The 24,732-nt window shown below is 38.5% G+C and overlaps 1 long non-coding RNA gene across 6 annotated transcripts; it reads left to right on the forward strand.

The window, feature by feature from the left end:
- Positions 1–10,216: 10,216 nt before the first annotated feature.
- On the forward strand, positions 10,217–18,539 carry LOC141623470 (uncharacterized). Of its 6 annotated transcripts, none has more exons than XR_012533397.1 (4): positions 10,217–10,362; positions 11,036–11,097; positions 16,527–16,588; positions 18,238–18,539. It is a non-coding gene; the product is annotated as an uncharacterized LOC141623470 (long non-coding RNA). The 6 variants fall into 6 exon arrangements; XR_012533398.1 differs by lacking the exon at positions 18,238–18,539 and adding an exon at positions 17,760–18,022; XR_012533395.1 differs by lacking the exon at positions 16,527–16,588 and having other exon boundaries at positions 18,232–18,539.
- The last annotated feature ends 6,193 nt before the right edge of the window (positions 18,540–24,732 follow it).

Genomic DNA, 24,732 nt, shown 5'->3' on the forward strand with positions numbered 1-24,732 from the left:
ATGAACAATTTTATAAAATATAGGTTAATTATGGTCAAATTATTAGTGAAGACTAAATTTTGAGTCCTAAGAGGTTAGGGTAATTAACCTATGCATAAATATGAGTTTATGTATTTTTGTGATTATAAAAATGTTGAAATCACGCAAATCCGTAAAAACCGAGTAATATACGATATTGGCTAATTAAAGGCGATTTAGCATAAAATTGAGCATGTTCATACATATTATAATGCTGCATTTTTCTTTATGATTGTCATAATTTTAATTTATGTAATTTTGAATTATGTAATTTTACTTAGTATGGCCTTAGATTTGAATTGGTATTTCCCGAAATGTATGGGAATATCGATTCGGTTGTAATTTTATTGTGATCTCGTATCACCGTTTTGTAATTTAATAGATTTATTTTATTTTAGTTACAAATGTATAATAGGAAATTATGTAATTTATTATGTAATTTTATTCATTCCGGAGTTCCCAAAGACGGATTTCTTCAAGAATGGCGATACATAAAGACGGTGTTACCTCGAGATGCGTGCCACAACCGAAGTTCAAGGGACCAATGGAGTTGGTTTCCGAATATGTAATAGTTACATAGTTTTTCTATTTTAGGAAAGGCCATACTAGGATTTATTTATTTATTTTATGCTTGCATTTTATTTTATGTCACATGCATCGCTAAATCGCCAGAACTAAACATGCATTGTCATTTTATCGAGTTTATCGACCGTGTCAATTAAAATTATCGTAGTTCACCGCTTTAGTTCACTTAAAACGTGATAGATAATAAATTGACATGACCTCTCGCTAAAACAATCAATTAAGACATAGCCTTACCAAATAGTAGAAACCATGAAAACCTATTTCGCGAGGGAGTGCACTCGGCCCTACCGGGGTACAAACCTTGTTAGGTAGGGGAAGTGGGTGATGAATGTTAATCCACCGAATTCATGTTGATAAGGGATGAATCGGCCCTACCGTGCCCAAGTTGATATGGATTTGGATCATGGACACATTTATTCGAAATTTGGATTGAACTCAACAAAAGTTTTTGATAAGGGATGTATCGGCCCTACCGTGCCCTTGTCGAATGTGTTTTGGGCTAAAGATAATCGTTAAATGTAATATTATCGACTAAGAGTTCTAAAAGTAGAATCGATTAAACGTTAATCCACTGAGTTATATTGATAAAGGATGAATCGGCCCTACCGTGCCTAAGTCGATATGAATTTGGGTCTTGGAATCATTTATTATAGTTGGGTAGAGGTCACTATATAAATGTTCATATCTTGCTAATATTTTACAAGTATGATTTAAAAAGACAAATGTTAATATTTCCTTTTCCTCCATATTTGTAGTTCTTTACAATGAATCCAACGAATGCTACCGCACCGATAACTATTGAGTCATATCACAATGTTTTTGATGACGTTTGCTCCAACAATCATCTCGATACAACTAGAGAACTTCATTTTGGGATAGGTTCGGATGGAAACCTTAACTTCATCACCTCATCTAAACCACCCACTACTACTAGACCTCGTATGAGTCCGTCTCAGGAAGACTACCTCATGCAATCTATAGGGTCTTTGTCTCTGGAAGATAAGGATGCCAAAGCTAGTGGGAGCTCTAGCAATCAAGTTCTTGCTTCAAAGGGCAAGAGGTTCAAGAAGAAAGGAAAGAAAATAAAAAACTTCAAGCAAGTTAATGATGAGTGCCATTATTGCTATGGCATGGGACATTGGCTTAGGAATTGTCCCGTGTATTTGCGAAATATAAGGGAAGGACTCATTACTCCAAAAGGTACAATTCCTAAAGAAATTTATGTTATTGATATAAATTATACTTCCACTACGACATGGGTACTAGATACCGGTTGTGGTTCTCACCTTTGTAATCATTTACAGGGTTTAAGAGATGTGGAGAGGCTTAGCAAGGGAGATGTGGATCTACGCCTTGGAAATGGAGCTCGGGTAGCGGCCGAATCCAAGGGAACTTATGTTTTAGCTTTGCCTAGTGGATTTGAGTTGTATTTGCATAATTGTTTTTATTTGCCTACACTCTCTAAAAACATTATTTCAATCGCCATGCTAGACATGGACGGTTTTTGTTTTGTCATTAAGAACAATCGTTGTACTATTTCTAGGAACGACTTGGTTATAGGCCAAGCTTCCTCTATCAATGGCATTTACATTTTAGAGACCTCAAATCCGACTAATGATATTTATAACATTCAATCAAAGAAACTCAAAACAAGTGACCCAAGTGAAGCGTTCATTTGGCATTGTCGATTAGGTCACATAAACGAGAATCGCATCAAAAGATTAATTTCAACTAATGTGATTACACCATTTGATTATCAATCATTTGGTACATGCGAATATTGCCTACTTGGCAAAATGACTCGTAATCCTTTTAGTGGTAAAGGGACACGAGCTAGTGAGCTATTGGGACTCATACACACCGATGTGTGTGGACCAATGAGTATCACCGCTCGTGGTAATTATGACTACTTTATAACCTTCACCGACGACTTGAGTAGACATGGGTATGTCTATTTAATGAAGCATAAAAGTGAAGGGTTTGGGAAATTCAAAGAATTTCAAAACGAAGTAGAGAACCAATTGAACAAAAGGATTAAGGCACTACGATCCGATCGTGGTGGTGAATACCTTAGCCTTGAATTTGATTCACACTTGAAAGGTTGTGGTATTATATCACAACTTACTCCACCCGGAACACCACAACTCAATGGTGTTGCCGAAAGGAGGAATCGAACCCTACTTGATATGGTTCGATCCATGATGAGTCAAACCGAGTTACCGAACTCGTTTTGGGGATTTGCGATTCAAACCGCAATTCGATCTTTGAACAATAGTCCCACAAAGTCCACCGAAAAGACTCCATATGAGATGTGGACGGGAAAAATCCCCAATATATCCTAGATGAAGATTTGGGGATGTGATGCTTACGTCAAAACTAAGAACGACAACAAGCATTCCCCAAGATCCGAAAAATGCATCTTTGTAGGTTACCCCTCGACCTCTCGAGGATACTACTTCTACAAACCTCAAGATAACAAAGTGTTTGTGTCTTGTGAGGCTGTCTTCTTAGAAAGAGAATTTATTTCTAAGAGACAGAGTAGGAGAAATTTTTAACTTGATGAAGTTCAAGAGCCACAAACCGAGGTAGAGACGCCAGATGAAGTTCCTTCGTCATCTAACGCGGTTGTACCTCCTCCACTAAGAAGGACGGGCCGAGTAATTCGCCATCCAGATCGATATGTGGGACTTATCGAGGAAGATGGAACACTCGATGTATTGCTTATGGAAAGTGATGAGCCCGCCACCTACAAGGCCGCAATCTCTAGTCCAAATTCCTCCTTATGGCTTGAAGCCATGAAGTCCGAAATGGATTCTATGCATGAAAACCAAGTTTGGGACTTGGTAGATTTGCCTAAAGGGGCAAGACCCCTCCAATGCAAATGGATATTCAAGGTCAAGAATGGCATAGAAGGACATGACGATGTCTATAAAGCTAGGCTAGTGGCAAACGAATTTACCCAAGTCCAAGGTCTCCATTATGATGAGACCTTCGCCCCCGTAGCCATGCTAAGATCCATACGGATTTTGTTAGCGATTGCCGCATTTCATGACTATGAAATATGGCAAATGGATGTCAAAACCGCTTTTCTAAATGGGCATTTAGAAGAGGAGGTGTACATGATACAACCCGAAGGTTTTGTTGATTCTAAAAATCCTAACAAAGTGTGCAAGCTTAAGAGATCTATTTATGGTCTTAAGCAAGCATCTAGAAGTTGGAATCATCGATTCAATCATGTTATAAAGGAAAATGGTTTCACTCGAAGTGTTGAGGAACCATGTTTATACATGAAATTCAGTGGGAGAAATGTTGTGTTCCTAATCTTGTATGTCGATGACATACTACTCATTGGAAATGATATTCCAATGTTGTCTTCTGTTAAGAAGTGGTTAGGTAACCACTTCCAAATGAAGGATTTAGGAGAGGCACAACGCATATTAGGTATCCGGATCTATAGAGATAGATCCAAGAGGATATTGGCACTAAGTCAAGAGTCTTATGTTGATAAGATTCTTCGACGGTTCAGCATGGACAAATCCAAAAGAGGTTTGGTACCTATGGTAACCGGGACGATATTGAGCAAGACTCAATGTCCCTCCGAGCCCCATGATGTTGAACGCATGAAGTTGATCCCTTATGCTTCCGCTGTTGGATCAATCATGTATGCCATGATATGCACACGTCCTGATGTCTCGTATGCCTTGAGCATGACGAGTAGATATCAAGGAAATCCGGTGAGAGTCATCGGATTTCACAAGAACATCCTTAAGTACTTGAGAAGAACTAAGGATTCTATCCTTGTGTTTGGAGGAGACACTGAGTTGCGTGTTAATGGATACACGGACTCAAGTTTTCAAACAGATAGAGATGACTTGAAATCACAAGCTGGTTTCGTTTTTATGCTCAATGGTTGTGCCGTAATGGAGAAGCTTCAAGGAAGTCAGAATCGGGAATTCTACAACGGAGGTTTGAGTACATCGCAAAGATCGAAGTCGCTAAGGAAGCTGTTTGGATCGTGCAATTCACGGAAGGTCTAAAAGTAGTACCTACCGCCAATGATCCCATCACTCTCTATTGTGATAATAGTGGGACGATCTTCCAAGCTAAGGAGCCGAAGTCTAGTAATAGATCTAGACATGTACTTAGAAAATATCATGTAATAAGAGATTTCATTGAAAGAAAGGAAATTGCGATTTGTAAGGTTGGGACGGATGACAACATAGCCGATCCGCTCACCAAGCCTTTATCGCAGGCTAAGCATGATGGACATGTTACGTCCATGGAACTTAAACGTGTACCAAGTGTTTGTTAGATTTTGAAATGAAATAAAAGTGTTGTTTTTTTTTGGTTCATGTTCATAATCACATTTGTCTTTTATCTTTAATTTATACATTGTTACATCCAAACGGGTTGTAGAGACAATTGAACCCCGTTAAAGTGAACACGGATTAACATTGTATTTGCCCATAGTCACTTGTATGAGGTGACGTCTCGAAGTGACTAGAGTGTGAGGCGATTGATGGCAAGTTCAAGTGCCATAGAGTCATGTGAGATGACTAGTCGATCACATAGGCAGACTGTTAGGAACATTTTGTCGGGCCTTATGACCGTTTATAGAGTTCTGGCAAATTCATATAGCCTGGTCATGGCGAGAGCTACTATAGTATTCAAATGAGTCGATTCTTTTGACTAAAGACTATTCGCCTAAGATGGCATAGTTTCAGATTAACTTTGATTTGTGTTACTACGACCTTCGTAAATGGGGTCAAATGGGCATATTTTGGGTTATGATGGCTGTGGCTAGTCGAAGGGAATGAGTGCAATAGGAATTGTCCACTCCTAGTCAGGGTTATAACAATATCTCAGGGCCACTCGAGGAGTAATAAACTGGAAATGCGTGGCCACGCTCGGAAAGTATCTATGATAGATAAGTCCGGTCAATCAGTTATTCTCCAGATCGAGGAAACCACTCTCGATATGATCACTTGCAAATACGACCTGAAAGACACCTTGCATTGAGTGGGAGATAGTAATAGGACAAGAGAATTGGTGACGCACACTTGTCGAGGACAAGTGGGAGATTGTTGGGAAATGTGTCCTCAACAATGGTGCGATCACATGATTTAAATATCATTATTAAATCTCATTTTAAAGAATACAAATGGGAAGTATTTTTTCGTCAACCGGTCAACATATATCGGTAATGATTGGTGACTAGAGTTTGACATTATTCGTCGATTTGACGGTGGTGATCGATTGACCCCTAGGTCATACCTATAGGCGACACTCTTAATTGATTATTTAATTAATCGTATAATGTTACGAGTTAATTAAATTACTTGAAAATTGACGGACGATTTTGGAAGTAAAATTTACGTATCACATTAAAGTGTGATTAAATGAGATACGGTCTGAGTAATTGAATTGTATCATTACTCGGATGAAATTATTGTTTAAGGAAACAATTAAATTTGAATGAATTATTATAAATGCGATTTATAAACGGTAAAATATTTTGGTACAAGTAATTATGAATTACTAAGTCGATTTTGTATATGACGTATTTTTACTAATACGTTGATTTTTAATACGTTAAAAATACATAACAAATTTGTGTGACATATGACATGTGACATAAGACAAAATTGACAAAAATAAAATGGATACCATATTATCCAATGTGCCGAAAATTGGAGGAGAATTAAGCTAAAATATTGTGTTTGTATTATTAGTGGAAAACACAATAATTATATGCTTTAGTAGCCATGCAACCCTAGTTTGCATTGTGAAGGCAAACAAGGGCATGCATTGGGTCTTTTTCTTCCCCTCTTCCTTCCTCTTACACGGTTGACAAAAAGAAAAGGCAAAGGGTTTTGTCTTTTATTTTTTAATATACACTACATGCAATAGTGTAAAAGATAATTCATTCATTCCAACTTCTAAAAAAGATTAAGTTTTAGAAAGAGAAAAATCCTCCATAATTCCTCTCCTCTAACCGGTTTTAGAGAGACCAAATATCAAATTATTTTGGGTCATTTTTCATAAGATTAATGTTATACTAGTTCATATAATATTAATTAAATTAAGGGAAAGCTTTGGGTATTATTCCTAAGGAGAGATCCTACACTTGGATCTTGTTTCTTCCATTAAGGGAAAGCTCAAGAACAAAAGAAAAGGAGATTTCTTTTGTGCCCATTTGAACCGAAATACCCATTGTAAGAATAATGTTTCTTTCTCATTTCTTTTATTAGTTTGCATGCATAAGTTCCACCTTTAATTTTATGACAAATTAATTTAAAACATATATGAGTATGTTAGAATGTATATAGATCTACATTTCCTTCAGAATATCCCAAGAAATAATAATTTCCGTTGGTTCTATTATATGAGTTTTGATTTCAAGAAAAAAAGGCAATGAACCTAATCAACCACAAAGCTTAAAGAGTCTTATAAGACTAAGGCTTCCCTTAAACAACCTGAAAAACAACCACGTGAAATACCTAGAGTTTACCCTAAGACCAGGACACCTCCAAAACAAACCCATCCGTCTATCAAACGAAAAACCATTAGATAAGTCTGGGTTATAAAAGATCAAATCTTTAGGGTTACTAACATTAAAAGACCCAACCTTGATCGGGTACCTAAAAAGTGTATCTAATCTCTTTGCAGGTTGTGGTAAAAGAAAATAATCTATGGTACCTTGATAGTGGCTGTTCAAGGTATATGACTGGAGATATAAACCTATTTCTTTCACTTGAACCCTTTGATGGAGGTAAGGTTACCTTTGGAGATAACAAGAAAGGTAAGGTTGTTAGCTTTGGTAAGGTCGATATTTCCATTTCTCATGTCATTAATGATGTTTATCTTGTTAGAGGAATCAAGCATAATCTACTCAGTATTTCTCAATTATGCGACAAGGGAAATAAAGTCGTTTTTCATTCAGATACGTGTCGTATAATAATTGAAGGAACAAGTAGTGTTATTCTTGAAAGTCATCGTAAAAGAAATGGTTATTTAATTGATTTGAATGTAATTCCTACTAACTCGTTTACATGCATGAAAGCTAATTTAAACGATCCGTGCTTGTGGCATAAAAGGTTTGCTTACATAAGCTCTACTATACTGAATAAACTCAAGAAATGAGATTTGGTTGAAGGGTTGCCATCAAACAAACTTGACCAAGAAACGCTATGTGACTCGTGTGCTCGGTGCAAACATATTAGATCGTCATTCAAACTTAAGAGAGTGGTCAGCACCAAAGAACTACTGGAACTATTACATATGGATCTGTGTGGCCCAATAAAGGTAAGAAGTAGAGGTGGATCCAGGTATGTTTTTGTTCTAGTTGATGATTATTCAAGGTACGTTTGGTCTCTCTTTCTAAATTCAAAAGATGAAACTTTCGATGAGTTTGTAGTTCTAATAAAGCTTGCCCAAAATAAGTACAAATCAAAATTAGTTTCTATACGTACCGATCATGGCACCGAGTTTGATAATCATGCTTTCATAGAATTTTGTAGGGAAAACGGTGTAGGTCACAATTTTTCTGCACCATGGACCTCACAACAAAACGATGTCGTTGAACGTATGAATAGAACACTAGAGGATATGGCACGCACTGGTTTACCTCGCAACTATTGGCCTGAAGCTATTAGTACTGCATGCTATGTTCATAATCGAGCTTTGATTAGACCTATCATTAAGAAGACTCCTTATGAGCTTCTTAAAGGACGAAAACCAAACATATCTCATCTTAGTTGCTTCGGGAGTAAATCTTTCATCATAATAATGGCAAAAATCGTTTAAGCAAATTTGATCCCAGAAGTGACGAAGCTGTTTTCTTTGGATACTCTAATCATAGTAAAGCACATAAAGTTTTTAATAAAAGAACTTTATGCATTATGGAAAGTGTTCACGTTGTTTTCTGATGAGAATAATACGTTTGATAAAGCTGAACAGGATGAGGAAAAAGATATGAATGAACCTGATTTCCGTCTATCTAGAGATGATCCTCCAGAGCTAGATGAAGAAGACAAAGAAATTGACGGCACGAATAATGAACGTGGAGATCCTTTAAATGAAAAGGGAAAGAGAGCTGAGACTATATTTGATGATACTATAACCTCCTATCAAAACAAGAACTTGAAAACCGAAGTTATAATTGATGAAGCTATAACTTCAAATCCCAACCAAGGTATAGAATCAAGAGTTATACCTGATTATACTATAACCCCAGAGTTAAACTCGGGGGGAACAATTCTTGGATCCCAATCATTTGAAGAAGGTCATGACAATGATGTGCCTTCAGTCTCTAAGAAATGGAGATATAAACATTCTCATCTCATTGAGAACATTCTTTGAAATTTAAGGAGAGGTGTTCAAACTCGTAGTGGATTAAACAACTTTTGCTCCATCTACTCCTTTCTCTCCACCGTTGAACCTACCAATATAAAAGAAGCTCTTGGTGAATTAGATTGGATAGTTGTCATGCAAGAAGAATTGCAACAATTCGAAAGGAATAAAGTGTGGCACTTGGTTCCTAGACCTAAAGATAGATCTGTTATTCGCACCAGATGAGTATTTTGAAACAACCTTGATGACACGGGAGTCATTGTACGAAACAAAGCTAGATTGGTTGTACAAGGATACAATCAACAAGAAGGGATCGATTATGACAAGACCTTCGCTCCTGTTGCTCGTCTTGAGGCTATCAGATTATTAATAGCCTTTGTAGCTCACAAAGGAATGGAATTATTTCAAATGGACGTTAAGACTGCATTTCTTAACGGTTATTTGAATGAAGAAGTCTTTGTAGGGCATCCCCCTAGATTTCTGGATAACAAGGGTTTCAAAACCATGTTTATAAATTAGATAAAGCTTTATATGGTTTGAAACAAGCTCCCAGGGCTTGGTACGACAAATTATCTAAATTTCTACTTGAAAGCAATTTTAAGAGAGGATCTGTCGATAAGACCTTGTTCCTAAAATCTGAGGATTCTGACTTATTAGTTGTACAAATTTATGTTGATTATATCATTTTTGGTTCAACTAATAATAAATTGTGTAAGTATTTTCCAGATTTGATGACCTCATAATTTGAAATGAGCATAATGAGAGAACTCAAGTTTTTCCTAGGACTTCTAATTCAACAAACTAATGAAGACATTATGATCCACCAGCAAAAATACATCAAGGAACTAATCAAGAAATTCAGAATGGAAAATTCTCATTCTATGTCCACTCCTATGGTCACAGATAAGAAATTGACAATAGACGAAGACAGTAAGTCTGTCGATGAAACGACTTATCGAGGTATGATTGGTTCACTTCTACATTTAACTGTTACTCGCCCTAATATTATGTTTAGTGTATGCGTGAGTGCTCGATTTCAATCGTGCCTGTAATACCCGTAATTTTATAAAGGTTTATTAGCTTTTTATATTTTATGTTATATTTATAATGAGTCGGGATTAATAAGGCGAGATAGGTTTTAGTGACGTTTAAAAAAAAAATACTAAAGTAAAGAACTCGGCTGGGCCGAGTTAGATGTAGCCCAAACTGACCCAACATATATATATAGATATATATACTCAAAATAATAAAACTTAGCTTTATATTCATTAAAAACAAAAACAAAAATTACCAAGAGGAACGATATAGCAGCGACGAGTCAACGACAACCGCAGCAAGAGAGACGACGGGTTGTGGGGTTTTGATCTAGTCTGAGACGATTTCTTAGCTAGTCTTCATCCTGAATTCGTAAGTAGACTATCCTAATCCCTTTTATTCAATTATTAGCTTAGTTTATGTAATATATGGGTCGATTTTTGTAACCCTAGAAAAATTAATTTGGGGGTTTTCATTATAGTTTGTTGAGACGGTTTTATAATGTTTGACTGACCGTGGATGGGGGTTTATTGTGTATACCGTGTGTGGGTACGGGTCTTTAAGGGATATTGTGTTGCTTTTGTTGTATAAAAACAGTTAGGTTATAAAGGGGGTTGTGAGTGTGGACTGTTGTTGGTGTTGCTGTTGGCGAGATGTTGTTATTGTTGCAGCTTGTTGTTGTTGTTGTAGCTGCAGGTTATTGTTGTTGTGTTTGCTGCATAAATCGGGTGTGTTAGGGCCGTAGTACCATTCGGTTATGACCTGAACCTGGGGGCTTTGGGCTGGCTTTGTGTCGTGGGTATGGTGGTGACCACGGTGGTGATTTGGGCAGAAGGATGGGGTGAGTGTTGAGGGTGTACGGTGATGGTGTTGTGGGGGCTGTTTTGGGCAGAAGAGGGTTGTTTGGGGCTGTTCAAACACGGGGCTCAACCGTGTGACCTTGGGGGTTTTGGCTATATCATTTGATACGGTCTTATTTAATTATTTTTGTATTGTAATTTAATTATATTAGTTAGTAACTGTGAATATTATTTATTTTACTTAGGTGACGGCTTTGTCAAGGGACCATTTTAGCATTTGTTAGTTGAGCTTGGATAATTGCTAAAGGTAGGCTAGCTACTCAACATTTGTATGCGAGGTTTTCTTATGTGCTTTACTTGCCATGAATGCTTATTAGCTGTGTTGAATTCATTGTCAGCTTATTTGGCAGTTTACTTGGGATTGTTCTTGGGGTTTTGATGGTTAATTATTGTTGTTGAGCTTATTTGGCATGTTCATATCACAAGATGACATTTTATTCTATTTTATCATGAATTGACATATTACATTGATTTTAAAGTAACTTGGCATTGCGGAAAGATATTGTTGTTGGCATTTATATTGTTATTGGTTATTATATTGGCATTTGGAATTATTTAGCAACGAGGTTATGAGATTGATTGTGATATGGATAGGTCAGGCACCACTGCGGTGGTTGTGGACCTGAATTGGATAGGCCAGGCACGGGGATGTGGAAGAGCCATGGACCTTGGTTTGGATAGGACAGACAGGGCACGGTGTAAGGAGTTGGCCCTGGACCTGGCGTGGCATGTCCACATGGTGTGGTTGAGCTTGGGCTGAGTGCCTTGGAAAAGGACTACTTGTAACATATGATTGAGGACAGTGCAATGTGACTCGACATTTATTTCATTATTTATGTTATATTAGTCACACATTGTCCGTTTATTTTATTTTAGATCATGAGGTTGACTTGTTTGAGTGTTGTGTGTCTTATATGTTTGTTTTCGTCATGGGAACAGATTGATAAACAGGTATAAAGCTGATGGATGTATGATGGATGTATGATGGATGCTGGGGCTAGGGACGAGTGTGCTAGAACCGTGTCATCACTTTAGTTGATTTGTTATAGCAATTATACATTTAAATTTAGTTACCACTATTGGTTGGAGTGTATTCAAACTTAATTAGTACTTCCATTTTTTGGCTTTGTTTGGCCGAGTTCTGTAAGTCCAGGTTGGACAGTTTATTTCACCATTCTTTATATATTTTAAAGTATCTTGAATTGTTTGTTTCTATACTATTTACCTCGGGCAACTGAGATAGTAACGCCATCTCTTATCTTAGAGGCCTAGCTTAAGGCTCTTGGATAAGCGGGGTGTTACAAAGTGGTATCAGAGCGACGGTTCTAGGGCATGAAACAAATGAATTAAATGAACCTAGGATGTGTCTAAATAAAATGAACATTGGGTAAAAACTATTAGGAGCTCCCTTAGCTCGGGTTAAGGAGACGTCTTTGATTCGGGTTATGGCCCTTCTAGTTTTGAACCGGGCACCTCGGTGAGAATAAGTGAGAGTGGGTAGTTAGAGTGAATGCTTTTATGTATTATTTTGTATGCTTGTGTAACTAACGAAAGTTGCAGGTACAATATGATAAAATTTGGCCTTAATGGCAAAAAGGTAAGTACCGTCGAGGGTGTAGAACCGTAAGGTTCAGAGAAATTAATTTAAGGTGCCCAATGCCAAGATTCCATAAAATATGCCAAATAAAAGGAGAAAATCATACTGCATTTGCATTATAACATGTGTAGTGACTAATGCTTGCTTATTTAACATGCTAGTGTGCAAGTGAGCCTTTCTTATGTGTATTGTATTGTGAATATAACATGCGGAATGTGTGCCCCTAAGCCAAGTAGGAAGTTTAGTGTATGATAAAATGGATAATAGAATGGTTAGAACTTTTGAGGACTGAAATTTTGTGCCCTTAAGGGGCTGATGTCGAGATCATCTACCTCAATTCGGAGTGAAATAAACCCGACTGATTGGTTTATTGTTGATGTGGGATTAATTCTTATAGTATTTAAAATATATAAATATTTGAGTTAGCTCCAATAAGCACATGCATATTCTTTTGTCTTATATTTCCAATAAGCACTAGGGAGCATTTTTTTATTTTATTTTATTTTACTCTGGGATCATATGTCTAGTAATGCGTAAATAACATGAGGATTAATGACATAAATTGATGCGTTATAATATGGATATATATTGTGTCATATTACTTGGTATTAGTATGAATATTATAAGCAAGTCATGTGGGTGAGATTGTTGGTAAAAGCTAGTATGTGAAAAGATGGAATTGGTGATTATGAGATCTAGGTGTGAATTGGGAATTTTATAGACAAGAATAATATGAGATAATGTTTGATCCTTGTTATTAATGTGAATAAGGTTCCTGACTGTAATTGTTGGGTATGAACAAGAAATTGACCGTTGTGTTTTTCCTTTAAAGAGGTTAGCTCAGCTGATTAAATTTAAGGATAATGAGTTGATTAATAGTAGGTTAGCTTAGATAATTTACGGATTATTTGCAGTGTAGTGATGATAGTGGTATATGATAATATTGGTCATGGTAGTTTAGTTGCATGACATTAGTTTGAACATTGAAATACTGGATTAATTGTACTGATTATAGGGGTTGTATGTATATTTGTTAAATGTATTCTGTTTGTTGGGGTTATCGGGATACATGCCTATCCGTTACTAGTTGTGGACTCGTCGGATTTATGTGCTGAAACATTTTATATATATTCTGGTAGTCGTTGCTACGTCTATACTATTAGCGACGTACACATATTTCTTTATTATAGGTTTGAGTTTGGTAAGAAGGGGTTGCATTAGTTGCGTACACACATAACGCTTCAGGAAGATAACAAAGTAGACGATTTGGATTATTGACTCACTGTTGGAAGGTTATTTGTGTATGTCAGGTAAAGCAAAGTGTTAAACTTGTTAGTTCGCTAGATCTAACAACGAATTATATGAGATTTTGGATTCTAGTATTGTTAATTTTGCATTAGTTATGTGCATTTCTGGTTATCTGCTGAAAATTTATATGGTGATGTACAATAAAAAAAGTAATTATAAATATATAGGTTACCGCACAATTTCTTTCGTTAAACTTGTTGAGTCAGAGATGAGTTGGGCAACGAGTAGCATAGAGTAAGCTATTTTATGAGTTCTGTGTAACAGCCTCGTGCGATTATTTTGGAGAGTCTTGAAGGAAAGTGAATTTTGACATGCTGATTAGTTGTAGCGAGGGAACGGTATGAAATTTTTGGCTTAGCAATGGTGGGTTATGTCAGCTGAACTCTTTTGCGGGCGTTATTACTATGGTTTAGTGGCTGTTTTAATAAATAAAAAGGGGCTGGACAGTAGCGGTAATAGTACTCTGTTTTATGTCAATGTTGGTAGATATTCGTTGAGTTATTGTACTTTCGTTTTAGCATCTTTGGTCTGAGGGTTTGGGGTTTGCTAGAATAATTATAAAGCATGGAATTATGGATTTCGTTGCTAAAATATCGAGTATTAGTGTTGAGTTTTACTGCTTGCTTTCGAGCTGTTATGGCGTGTTTTAGGTGACTCTTGAGTCGGGTTGCTCGAGTATTGAGGGTGGTTTCTAGGGTGTCAAAGGGCGGTCATGTGCTGATCTCTTAATGACTGTTTAGAGGCGTTAAAACTTACATTATGATCATAGTTAGGACTGGTTGTAGCAAATCATATACTCGATTATGAGGTTCGTCCTCGTACTGGGTGGTGCATATTTGGGAATGGTCTGGCTGCGTGTGTTGGTCCTTGTGGTCACAGTATTTCAGGTGCTGGCGATGCTTGTGACGGTGAGTGTTAGATGTGGTGTGTTGTGACTATATCATGGATTTATTGTAGGTCTTGTGTTGGTCAAGTATATCGAAATGATGATGGTTGTTATGGATGAATATGAAATTAAGGGTGCATGGGTGGTTAAGAACGTGTAATGCAGTGAGTATGGATGGTGGGTTGAGTCATTTGTATTCTATTGATAGTCGGTTAGTATTATGGTATGTAAGAACGTTGTAAGTCGAGTCCTTATTTATATATAACGCAAACCCATTTTCGTACTAACGAGTTTTATTATAATCTCTCATGACATGGGTAAATCACACGTAGCCGGGTAGCTTAATTATTAAGGGACTCATCAAGTCGTAAAATATACTATTCCTATTAGTTAGCTTAATTAGTAGTTTAGGTTTGGTGAAGTTGAATTATGATTATTATTGTTATGGCAATATAGTTGTTGTTTAAATTAGTATTCGAGGTTACGAGGATGTAACCTTCATTTTAAGCGGGGTAGAATGTGACACCTATATTTTTATCAAGTTATATGCTTGTATTTTAAGTTGAAGCTTTGGTGTAATAGTGGGAAAGGACCATCTAAGAATTTATTTCATGTCATTGATGTTATTAGAATTTAAGCGTGATTTATTTGCTATCTAAAGTTACGGGGACATAACTTTATTTTAAGGTGGGTGGAATGTCACAACGCTATTTTCGAAATTTATGTTTTTATCCTAGAGTGAGGTTGGTAGCGAATAGAATTTTGTTTGCTAGAATTTGTTAAGGTGTGTCTTGAACTTCGGGACGAAGTTCATTTTAAGGGGGGAAGACCGTAATACCCGTAATTTTATAAAGGTTGATTAGCTTTTTATATTTTATGTTATATTTTATAATGAGTCGGGATTAATAAGGCGAGATAGGTTTTAGTGACGTTTAATAAAAAAAATACTAAAGTAAAGAACTCGGTTGGGCCGAGTTAGATGTAGCCCAAACTGACCCAACATATATATATATATATATATATATATATATATATATATATATATATATAGATATACTGAAAATAATAAAACTTACCTTTATTCATTAAAAACAAAAAAAAAATTACTAAGAGGAACGATATAGCAGCGACGACAACCGCAGCAACAGAGACGACGGGTTGTGGGGTTTTGATCTAGTTTGAGACGATTTCTTAGCTAGTCTTCATCCTGAATTCGTAAGTAGACTATCCTAATCCCTTTTATTCAATTATTAGCTTAGTTTATGTAGTATATGGGCCGATTTTTGTAACCCTAGAAAAATTAATTTGGGGGTTTTCATTATAGTTCGTTGAGACGGTTTTATAATGTTTGACTGACCGTGGATGGGGGTTTATTGTGTATACCGTGTGTGGGTGCGGGTCTTTAAGTTATATTGTGTTGCTTTTGTTATATAAAAACAGTTAGGTTATAAAGGGGGTTGTGAGTGTGGACTGTTGTTGGTGTTGCTGTTGGCGAGGTGTTGTTATTGTTGCAGGTTGTTGTTGTTGTAGCAGCAGGTTATTGTTGTTGTGTTTGCTGTATAAATCAGGTGTGTTAGGGCCGTACTACCATTTGGTTATGACCTGAACCTGGGGGCTTTGGGCTGGCTTTGTGTCGTGGGTATGGTGGTGACCACGGTGGTGATTTGGGCAGAAGGATGGGGTGAGTGTTGAGGGTGTACGGTGATGGTGTTGTGGGGGCTGTTTTGGGCAGAAGAGGGCTGTTTGGGGCTGTCCAAACACAGGGCTCAACCGTGTGACCTTGGGCGTTTTGGCTATATCATATGATACGGTCTTGTTTAATTATTTTTGTAATGTAATTTAATTATATTAGTTAGTAACTGTGAATATTATTTATTTTACTTAGGTGACGGCTTTGTCGAGGAACCATTTTAGCATTTATTAGCTAAGCTTGGATAATTGCTAAAGGTAGGCTAGCTACTCAACATTTGTATCCGGGGTTTTCTTATGTGCTTTACTTGCCATGAATGCTTATTAGTTGTGTTGAATTCATTGTCAGCTTATTTGGCAGTTTACTTGGGATTGTTCTTGGGGTTGTTGATGGTTAATTTTTGTTGTTAATCTTATTTGGCATGTTCATATCACAAGAAGGCATTTTATTCTATTTTATCATGAATTTACATATTACATTGATTTTAAAGTAACTTGGCATTGCGGAAAGATATTGTTGTTGGCATTTATATTGTTATTGGTGATTATATTGGCATTTGGTATTATTTGGCAACGAGGTTGCGAGATGGATTGTGATATGGATAGGTCAGGCACAACTGCGGTGGTTGTGGACCTGAATTGGATAGGCCAGGCGCGGGGATGTGGAAGAGCCGTGGACCTTGGTTTGGATAGGACAGGCAGGGCACGGTGTAAAGAGTTGGCCCTGGACCTGGCATGGCATGTCCACATGGTGTGGTTGATGTTGGGCTGAGTGCCTTGGCAAAAGACTACTTGTAACATATTATTGAGGACAGTGCAGTGTGACCCGACATTTATTTCATTATTTATGTTATACTCCCTCCCAGTCACTATAATGTTCCCTCTTTTCCGAAATGGATTATTCAACTAATGTTCCCTTTCTATTTTTAGAAACTTTTACTATTATTTTAGTCATTTCTCTCTCCTATCACCAAACCCTACGCAACTCTTTTACTCATATTTTATTACTTTCCTTTATGTGTTTGGCCCATGGTTACCGAATTCGCTATGAATACGTCCCTACCAATTCGCGATTCGCTCTTATAGAATGTGTGTTATATGTATTTTCAGTAAGCAACATAATAGAATTCGCTTTTAACAATTCGCGATTCGTAGGGCAACGAGCGAATTCGGTAACCATAGTTTGGCCCCACAATTCTTTATTTAACTACTAATAATTCATCCCTCTCTCCTATTACCAACCCCACACAACTCTTTTACTCCTATTTTAATATTTTTCCTAAAGTATTGTGCCAAAAACAAATGGGAAGATTATGATGAATGGGAGGGAGTATTATTCACACATTGTCCATTTATTTTATTTTAGATCATGAAGTTGACTTGTTTGAGTGTTGTGTGTCTTATATGTCTGTTTCCGTCATGGGAACAGATTGATAAATAGGTATAAAGCTGCTGGATGTATGATGGATGCTGGGGCTAGGGACGAGTGAGCTGGAACCGTGTCATCACTTTAGTTGTTTTGTTATAGCAATTATACATTTAAATTTAGTTACCACTATTGGTTGGAGTGTATTCAAATTTAATTTTTTTTTTCATTTGTTTGCTTTGCTTGGCCGAGTTCTGTAAGTCCAGGTTGGACTGTTTATTTCACCATTCTTTATATATTTTAAAGTACCTTGAATCGTTTGTTTCTATACTATTTACCTCGGGCAACTGAGATAGTAACACCGTCTCTTATCTTAGAGGCCTAGCTTAAGGCTCTTGGATAAGTGTGGTGTTACAGTGCCCTAAAGAATCGAATATGATAGCAGTTAAGAGAATCTTGATGTATTTAATTGGTACGTCTAAATTATATATGTGGTATCCTCTTGGGTGTAACTTCGATCTCATAGGGTATTCAGATGCAGATTATGCAGGTTGTTCGCTTGACAGAAGAAGCACTTTCGGCATCGCTACGTTTGTTGGACCATACATTATAATATGGGGATCTACGAAACAAAATTCAGTTACCTTATCTACAGCTGAAGCAGAATATATTGCTGTTGCACTGGTTGTTATGGCTTAAACAACAATTATGTGATTATGGTATAGATGTAGGATGTATTTCTATTTTATGTGATAATACGAATGCTATAAGTATTTCCAAAAACCCAGCACAATACTCTCGTACTAAGCATATTGATATTCGACACCATTTTCTATGCGATCATGTCGATAAGGGCAATAAAAACTTGAATTTTGTAGCACAGAAAAACAATGGGCGTATATTTTGACAAAGGCATTGACCCGAGAACATTTTGAGATTTTACGGCTGGAAATTGGTTTAATTGGTGACTACTAAACTTGTCACAAATATTTTACGATCTTTATGACTGACTACAAATAGATGAGATTCTATGACTGTGTCCGTATTTTCCGCTGCTAGAATATTCGTGTTTAATATTACATTATTTTACGAGGAAATCTATCGCTAGTCATATATATATATATATATATATATATATATATATATATATATATATATATATATATATATATATATATATATATAATTACGAACTAATTCTTCCATCGCAATTTTGCTTTGGCGAAATCTTATCAAAAATCCCTACCATATTTTACCATACCATAACTATATCTTACCATTTATCTTTTATGATTTACACTAAAATAATCTTTCTAAATAAAAGGGGAAAATCTTATCAAAATCCCATGCCGCCTATATTTACTATCCTACTCTTACCTAAACATAATTATTTACTCCCCCATATATACTCCATCTCCCTCATGTCACAATCACCATAATCGCCCTCAATATTTTCAATTTCTCAAAGCTCTCAAACACTCAACCTCACCACCAATCATCATCATGTCTCCACCCACAACCCGACTCAACTCGCCCTAAACTCGGTCATCTACTAAGACCGGATCACCAAAACCGCCATGCAATAAACCCGATCAACCTAAAACCACTCCCTCACCACCCCAAAACCAACCAATCCCGATCATAACCGGGGTGAAGCTAGTATCGAGGGAAAGCGCCGAAAGCTTAATAAAGGTAAAAAGAAAGTTATTGGTGTTGAGGACTCGGTTGAAGAGGCGGAAGTTATGGTTAGCCGTGATGGTCATCAAAGGACCCTGTTTCGGGAGCATATGCCGAATGCTACGGCTATGGGGCTTGACAAGGCTCAGTTCACAAAGGAAGAAAGAACCCGGCTGAATCATGTTATAAGGTACGGTATTCATGGAGGACGATCTTATCTCTCGGCATGGTAAACAAAGGTTAAAGCCTTACGGTTTTTCTCCGATTTCTTGACCTTTCAAGAATGGGCCAAGATTTGAGAGGTTACCGGTCCGGTTTATCCTATTGAGGTACTTTAATTTTATGCTTCGGTTTGTTTTGAAAAGGATGTTTTGCATGCGGTTGTGAACGAGTCCGAAGTCACCATCTCCCTCGATGATTTTTGTACTCTGTTTTCCGTTCCTGATGATGGGATGAAATTAACCTGGGTGCGGAATGGGGAAATGTGACGGAGGAGGAGAAGTTACAAATTAAGCTTTCTTTTGATGATTGTGCTACGGGTTCAAGCAATATGTTGGCGGGCTCCTTTTCGCCCAAGTTAAAATTCTTTCTTAATGTTCTATGGAACACGGTGGTTCCAAGGCAGGGAGGCCAAGACAAATTGTCGAGTTATGAGATGGTATTGGTGTTTAAGTGGCTTGAAGGTGTTAAGGTTAGTCTTCGACGACTTATTTTTCATCGCATTGTTCAAACTAGTATTTCTGTAACCGAAGACAAATACTACACTACTTTGGATTTGCCTTACAGTATGTGTATTTCTCGTTTGTTAGAGTATAAGAATGTCGTGAATCCAAATAGCTTTGGTGTGATGGTTAAGGACGAGATATATGATACTCATCTCAAATTGATTAAACTGGCCGCGGTTGGGCCTGATTTGATTTTTATGTCAAAAAGAGGAGTTGTGGAGAAGTCGTCGGATGTGGTGGTGGTATTGGAGAAGAAATTGGACTCGTTTATGGCGAGTGTTTCTGAAAAATTATATGCTCAAACGAAACTGTTGGAGGCTTTGGTGTCGGGGATGGCTAAGTAAAAACCGTAGCCTCGGTCTCTAGTGGGGTGAGCAATGATGAAGTTCTAACCTCATGCGTGAGTTGGAGGGGCGTCTTAAGCTCATTGATAAGAGTGCAGATAAGGTGGTTCATGAGGCTATTCGTCAAACAAGCTCTTTGGCAAATTTGGCGAGTCAAGGTGGTGCATTATGGAAGGATGGGAGAGCTATGCTTGAGGAGATGAGTCTCATGTTCGAGGCAACTAAGGCCTTGTCATTGAAGGTGCTCAACTTCGAGGCGTGTCTCACGGCTCAAGCAACTCTTGTGCGGACTTGTTTTCATCGTCTTGACTCTCTCGAGTTTAGGACTCGTCCCCGTTATGTGAACCCTAATGTTGGGAATCACAACATTCCTTAAAACCGTGCTAATCCTACCCCATGCCCCATTCCCTTTTGCTTCCTTAAACTTCTATTGTCTATTCGGCCCATTTTGGCTTTACACTCTTATTCGGCCCACAGGCTTTTACATTTTCGGTTTGTATTAGACATATTTTATTATGCATGCTTATCGTTTCTCGTTTTATAATATGTGTTTGCATGTTTGTAATACCCCGTATTTTATTATCGATTGAGCGAGATATATTATTATTTAATGGTAAAAGCGTAAAGGTAATTGATTGATTCATATTGTAAGATGAGTCGGGTTTATAGTTTTAGGTGGCATTTTGGGTCAAGGTGTTATAACCCATTTACCCACTTACCCATTTACCTTTTTACCTCACCAAAACCCTAAAACGAAACCCTAATCCAACCTTAAAACCCAATCCCCCTTCCTACCGTCATTTTTTCACATCACCATCATCAACCCTTTTTCTTTCACGCCTCAAGCATCATTTACAGCCAACGAGCGCACGCTGGTGAGTGTAGAGGGAGTAGGTCTCCGCCGTGAGTCTAGGGAGGCCGTTCTTTGGTGGTAGAGGGTGGTTTATCTTGGCGGAATAGCACAGATCGACGGCCGTCATAGGTAAGGTTCTCTGTTTTTCATTTTGTCACGGTAGTTTGATCTAAGTTGTGCGTCGTTTAGGGACTGTTGTAGTAGTTGTCGGGGTGTGGGTTGTGTTGCTGTTGGTGAGTCGAGTCGTGTGGTGGTGGGTTGAGTGGTTGTCGTCGCTGTTGGTGGTTGCAGTGGTGGTGATTAGGTGTCGGGTTTGTTATGGGGTTTTTCGTTGCATTTCAGACATAGGGTAATGGGGTGGCACCACCGTGGACTCGGGGGAGGTCGAATCGGTGGTGCCACGTGTGTCAGGGTCGCCCTTCGACGGTGGTGTCAAGGGTGGTGGTTGGTAAGGAGGAGGGGTTGCGTCGTGGTGGCAGGCGAGTTGAAAAGGGGGCTGGTTGTGGCGTTTGTGGCGGCAGGGACGCAAGCAGGGGGTGTTGGTGGTGGTGGTTCTGACCACCGGCGTGGGTCGACCACGTTGGTGGTGGTGGGAGGTGACCAGGCTAGACCTGGTGTCAGGCCTGGTGGTCGGCGGTGAGGGTTGGTGGTTGTTGGAGTGAGTTGTGACGTGTTGAAAGGGGGGTGTTTGTGTGTCGGGTTGAGTGTTGTTTTTGGGTAATATTTGTTACGGTTTTTATTTTAATAAGTCGGGAATATGTATATTTCTATTATTTACATTATTAGCTTTAGTTATTAAGTTAATATTAAGTAGCGGTGACGGAATAATATATTTAAGTTTTTGAGTCGGGCTTTTATTTCGGGAAGGTTACTATTTTTAGTAACCTGCTATTTTTGGTAATTGCTATTTTGGAAACTTCCCATTTTAGGAAACTTTCTATTTTGGGTAACTTATATTTTTAGTAACTTCTAAATTGGGAAAGTTTCTACTTATAGTAACTCTTGAGTATGGGAACGGGAATAGTTAATTGAATTAATTATGTTATGTATGTGTTTAGGTGGCGAGTTTCGGGTGGAGTACTTCTGATCTGCAGTTAGCTTATTACCGCTATTTGAGGTAGGGGAATACATTGGACTTGATATGGTACTATGTGATTGGATTGATTTGAATCGGTGATTTACATGTTATAACATGATTGTCGATTTAATTCCGTTAAGCATTATCGTTGAACTGTTTTAATATATTGTTGCATCGGAGTTGGTGGAGGTGGAGGTGAGTATGGTGTGGTGATAAGGCCCAGGCGGGTTCTGCAGGACTTGCCCTGGTGTCCTCACAAGGAAATGCAGATCGGCTACGGTCGATATTTATAGTCTGAGGGGGATCGGTATGGGCATTTGGGTTGTCGGGTTATGAGTTGTGATGGCGGTGGTGGTGATGGAGGAGCATGTGTTTTATGTTCTTTGTATTATTGTATTACCTACTCGCCTTCGCGGGTGACCACTGTGTATTCGTGTACGCCTGTGATGATCCAATTATTGGGAGCGATTTGGTATTTCGTAGACCGATGGGAGCTGGCCGGGAAGGGAGCTTGGATGACTGACTTAGTGCCTAGCCCACCTTAGTCTTATTAGTAGTTTTATCAGACTTTATCTTTTGGTCGTATTTTGGAGACTTTGTTTTAATTCCAGTTGTAATCTCTCTATCAACTTTTTAATAAAGTCTTGTGTTTCTTTCCTTTGTTATCTACTTGCCTCGGGTTTAGAGATGGTAACACCGTCATTTATCTGAGGAGTCCTAGTTCAGGCCCTTAAATAAATGGGGGTGTTACAAAGTGGTATCAGAGCGAACGATCCTCAGGCCTAAACCAATGAATCTAATGAATTTAGGAAGAGTCAAATAAAATGAACCCCGGGATAGAACTGTTAGGAGCACACTATAGGTAAGGGATGAGTTAGGGGCCCCCTCACACCGAACCATTGGCCCTCTCAGTTTGACCCGGGTACCTTGAGATCATATGAGAGAAAAAGGGTAGAGTAGGAAAGTTGTATGATATTGAACATGAAAAACTATTCCACGATGTGATAAATTAGGCAAGGTGATATGTTGTTAGTATAAGTACACATGTGTTTATTTGTGATTCGGAGGTAAGAATTGGCATGATAATGAAGTAAGATATTTATATATGATGCTTAAGATTTTAAGATGGATGTTATGTCTAGTGATATGCGGTTATGTGATCCCTGAACCATGTTAGCTAGATATGTAGGGTAGGAGATGATTAGAATTGACTAGTGTAGCCGATGTAATTCTAGTGTTGCAGGGAACATCACTAACTCTCCTAAATTTTTATAGACATGCCTCCGAAAAGGGATACCGCTGCTAATGACACCCAAGCGGAGTTGAATAGGCTCCGAGCTGAGAATGAGGCCCTAAAGGCCAAACGAATGGATCCGGGAAAGATGAGCACCATTGTGGCAAGGCATAACCCCACAATATTCACTGGAGAGGGGGAACCCCAATTGCTGGGGGAATGGTGTAGAGAATTCACCAATCTGTTTGAGCTGATAGCATGTTCGGAAGAGCTGCGGGTGGATCAAGCGCCCACTATCCGAGGGCCACCAGGTGGTAGTGGACCGGGAACAAGGTGGAGATACGACAGGTTGCTAGGGATCTTGAGACGGGACATGTGTCTTGGTTGAAATTCCAAGAGTTTCTGAAGAATGAGTTCATGCCCGAGTTCCAAAAAGCCAAACTACGGGAGGAGTTTGACACTTTCAAGATGACAGAAGATATGACAGTGGAGGCTTATCATCGGAAATTTCGACAGTTATCCTCATACATTGATGACTTTGAGCAGAATGAGGCCATGCTGGCTATGAGGTTTGAGCGGGGGCTCACTATGGACATCAAGAAAGAGGCTGTGCAGCTCCACCCACTATAGTTCGGGACATTTACTTGAGGGTGGTCTTCCGAGAGACTCTCGAACAGCATCAAGGGCGATAAGAAAGGCAAGGCCGAGAAAAGGAAGCTGGAGATCACAAGCGATATCTTGGGGCAAAGAAGCGAGTTCGGGCGGATATGGTGGGTACTCCACTAACGGTGCCCTAGGGGTATGAGAGCTCGAGTGGAGGCGGCTTCAGGGGGCACCGGCGGGAGGTAGTTTGCGGGGCTTACTTGTTTTGGTTGTGGAAAGACAGACACAAGAGGTTTGAATGCCGATCATCCGGGGTGAATCGATCGGTGGATACAGGGGCACCTATGTCCGGGTTCGATGGCTCTCGTTCGGTGGGGTGCAGGTATACGGTTATCGCACACCTATGTCCGGCTATGGGGAGGTGCGAGGTCTAGAGCTAGTAACGATTACGGGAAGCTACAACAACTACGGAACCGTAACCAGCAGAGTCGCAGAGTGGGAGTACCAACTTTCGAAGACTCG

Source organism: Silene latifolia, chromosome X, assembly GCF_048544455.1.
Source record: "Silene latifolia isolate original U9 population chromosome X, ASM4854445v1, whole genome shotgun sequence".
In the NCBI taxonomy this organism is placed as follows: Eukaryota; Viridiplantae; Streptophyta; class Magnoliopsida; order Caryophyllales; family Caryophyllaceae; genus Silene; species Silene latifolia.